Raw genomic sequence first — 4,102 nt, forward strand, 5'->3', positions numbered from 1 at the left:
AACGCAGCGGATACATANGTGCTCCGTGTATTTTGTCCGGCTTTCTAGGTCTTTTTGGCAAAAACAGAAGAGATAGCACAGTGTCTATACCAAGTTCTCCGCCACGGCTGGCTGCAGAAATTCTGGAAACGGTTTCTGGCGTGTTTTGAAACCACTTCCGCCTTAAGACCCTTTAGAAAGTGAACTTGAGAAGATTCAAAGACAATTTAACGGAACGCAGCGGATACATACTAAGTACCCTCCAGCGCCAGACTGTGGGAAGACTGACTGGTTTGAGTGAGATTCCCCAAGACCGCGGATGAGGCAGACACCCCAGGCTGCGGTCCCCCAGGAAGAGAGGCCACGTGGAGTCCAGGGCAGCTGGACTGAGGGCCCAGGCGGTCCCTTCTGGTTCTACAGCTGTGGTGCTGCTCTTGGCATGAACTTAAGCACTCTCGTTTCCAAGCCTGCAGAAGGTAAAACGCACAGTTTGCAAACACAAAGCCGTACTCACGGTGGGGTGAGCTGGATGTCCCGCTGGTGATGCTCCCAGACAAGCCGCATTTCTGAGTACAGTGACCGCGGGCTGGCATCCCAAGCATCGACCCATGGGGCTTTCTATTTCTAGGTTAAAGGGTTTTCTTCTGAATCCGGAGCTTCTCGGAAAACCAACGTTCAGGGAAATTTTGTTAAAGACGACAGTGTTGGAGCCAAGGCCCCTTCCGGGGAAGCACTGCCCGGTGGTCCGGACTCGGGGTCCCATGTTCTCTATCCCGTGAGCCAGGCCCTTGTCCTCCAGCTGGGGTGACTGGATCAGGGTGGACACCTGACCACACGCTTGCCAGTGACCTGGGGGGTGGCCCACCAGGAAAAATCCCTTGGTGTTTAAGAAATATGAACTAATAAGCCTCAGACGAACAAGACATTTAGTAGTGAGACTCCGGAGGCACTTAAAGGGATAGCCACGACTCTGGCCCTGCAGGGACAGGAACACGACGGGCTGTTACTTCCTGAAGCTGTTCACGACAGCGGTGAGACGGGAGAGCGAGAAACCGTTTGTGGGTGGGAAACAGACTCCCGAGATGACCTCAGCCTCCCTAACGCAAGGCCTCCCGCGGAGGCCCCGGGCGCCCCAGAGCCCTCCTGCTGAGACATCGCTTATCACAGCTCCCACCGCAGAGTCTGGATGCCAGAGGCTCCCCCACCTTTATCTTTCTGCATTGTCTTTAAAATAAGCCCCCATGCCCCGAGCTAAGTTGCATCCAAAGATCTCTAATGCGTCACCAAACCAAACGATCCCTGTTGCGCACAGGGATGCAGAGACCCCACAGACTGGGCTAGCAAGCGTGAGCGAATCGTCACCCTGCCTGGCAGGGCCAGGAAGGCTCCGGCAGGAGTCTCAGACCGGAGCCAAAGAGCTGTATCCAAATCACAGACATGTTTTGTTTCGTCTGTACAGTAATTTTAAAATATAAACTGGGGCACCTGGATAGCGCAGTCGTTAGGCGTCTGCCTTCAGCTCAGGGCGTGATCCTGGTGTTCCGGGATCGAGTCCCACATCGGGCTCCTCTGCTGGGAGCCTGCTTCTTCCTCTCCCACTCCCCTGCTGTGTTCCCTCTCTCGCTGGCTGTCTCTCTCTGTCAAATAAATAAATAAAATCTTTTTTAAAATAAATAAAATAAAATAAATAAAATATAAACTAACAAATCTCGATGTCGCTCCCCTTGAGAAATCGGAAGATACCAGAGTCTGAGCTTGTGCCCCAGGCAGCAGTCACTGGAGCTGAGAGGCAGCACCCCTTTTAGATGGGGCTGGGTCCTCACCGCTCACAAAGGGACCCCCACATGGGTGCCCGACCTACAACCCCCGGGGGAATCCACTCCCCCCCACCCCCGGCGACATCCCTGAGCTGGTCTTGCAGGGACACCGAGCTGGGAGCCAGGCACCTTGGGTCCCCGCACCAGCTCTGCCTCTGGCTTGCGTGCGGCCTCAGCAGTGACCTACCTCTCCAGGCCAGGCTGAGCTGGACCTCTCCCAGGTTATCCAGTGCCCGGGAGATAGACCCCTGGGACAAGCTCCAGCTGGATTCCAGCCCTGGGATCCTGGGAAACAGCCCTGGTAAAGCAACCCCCCATATACACTCAGGTTCCGGAAATTGTTCACCGCGGGGAGCCCCCTGCCCCAGGACTCACCACGCTCCCCTGCTCACTTAGGACAAGGCTGGACACAGACCCCCACAGTCCCACTAAACTCCCATTCTTTGCCTCTTAACTGATCACCTGACCTGCTCTCCCCAGTGATCAAAGGGATCGAAATTGCCCATAATCAAACTCGGCTGAGCTTCCAGCCCCCTTTCCCCCTGCACTTCAACCTACCCTCAGCGAGGGCCCAAGGCCACAAGGCCAGCTGGCCTCAGAGTAGCACGCTCTCTCTACTGTCCCGTCACCCACCCCCGTTCCCAGCCTGGCCCTTCGACCTCCGGTTCACTTCCTTACAAAAGGGAAGCCTGGCCTCGCAGGTGCTTGCCGACACCGCCCTGTTGCACACACTTTCCAATAACTCTGTTCTCACCATGCAGCAGGTCAGTCCCCAACACCTGGATGATGGGGCCTGAGAAGTGCGGGGGGGGTCTGGGGTTCAGGAGAGTGGATCTTACCCCGGGGTTCAGCTGTTTGCTTGGAATGCAAGGTCGCAAGAATGTCCTCGGGGCCTCTCTCATCCCCTACACCTCTCCCCACTGCTGCAGGGGATCCCCCCGTAGAGAGCATGCCCTAGGGAACAGTGGGTCCTGCCCTTCCTCCTCGTCTCTGAGAGTCTGAGGACACGTCTGTCCATCTGTTGCTGGCTCACTTCAGGCAGCTGTGGTGAGCTGAGAGGAGCCGGCTCTGCGTCACCCGGGACGGGGCACTCGGGACGGTTAGGAGAAGCCTTTCCACAGGCGCCACACAGAAACCATTCGCAGACTCAGGTATGGACAGACTTCATTCCAGGGACACGGGCAGGGGGCTGGGAGGGCTGTAGTGACAGGCTGTGACACTGCAGAGCCTGCACGGGTCCTCAGAAAGGGGCAGGAGGAAGAGGTGAGCGAGGGGGTGGGGGTAGGGCACAGCGGGGAGGGCCTCGGGGCAGCTGCCCGGTGTGGGTGTGGGTGTGGGTCAGTCTGGGCCTGCGCATTCCGAGGCTCCTTGGGGTCACGTTGTTCTGGGAGGTGCTGCCAGGAGGGACAGAAGCTTATGCAAATCCAAGAAACAGCAAAACGTAGGGAGCCTGACAGAGAGTTGCCCCTCCATGAGCAAAGCTCGGGTCCCATAAACCAGATCCCAGAACAGTCCCATGGCGATGGGGTGAGAGGCCCCGGAGGCCCCTTTCCTGCAGGGTGAGCTCTGCGGACTGAGTGTGCCCCCAAAACGCACACGCGGAAGCCCCACGCCCCCCCCCGGGGGATTCTGCGTGCAGATGCGGCTGTGAGGGGTGACAAAGGTGAAATGGGGCCTTGATCCTGCAGGGCCGGAGCGCTTAGGAGAAGAGGGAGAGCCAAGGACATGGTGAGGATGCAGCGAACCAGGAAGCAGGTCCCCAGCAGCCCCCAAGTCAGTGGGCACCTTCTTCTCAGACTTCTGGCCTCCAGAACCTGCAGAGATCACTGCGACCAGGCTGGGTATTTGTTATGGCGGTGGGAGGAGACCAAGACAGCAGGGAGGGGGCAGGAGCGAGGGTCCCAGCGGGGGGTGGTCCTCTCAGAACCCTGAAGCACCATCACCGCTGGTCCCAGAGGAGCCCCAGAGCAAGAGGTGACTGTGGCCTTTGCAGGAAGGTGCAGAGCTGGGACGCCAGGGTAATTCTCGGGAGACAGAGCTGTGAGCTCTGGGTGGGAGGAGAGACACCTGGGCTCCCTGGGGCCAGTGCCCCACAGGATGACTGCTGGGGAGGTTCTGGAAAGCCCGAGGCAGGAGTCACTCCAAAAACAAAGGATGAGTCCTGCTATCTGTGATTCCTCTTTTGCACAAACCCGGGTAGCAGTTTTATACAGTACAAAAATTAGCACGTCTCCCATTAACATACAGCTAATTGCTGTTGGGAGAAAACTGATGGCTAATGATCAGAAGGTGTCAAAGAAAACCTT

This window comes from Ailuropoda melanoleuca, chromosome 1 (genome assembly GCF_002007445.2).
Source record: "Ailuropoda melanoleuca isolate Jingjing chromosome 1, ASM200744v2, whole genome shotgun sequence".
Taxonomy (NCBI): domain Eukaryota; kingdom Metazoa; phylum Chordata; class Mammalia; order Carnivora; family Ursidae; genus Ailuropoda; species Ailuropoda melanoleuca.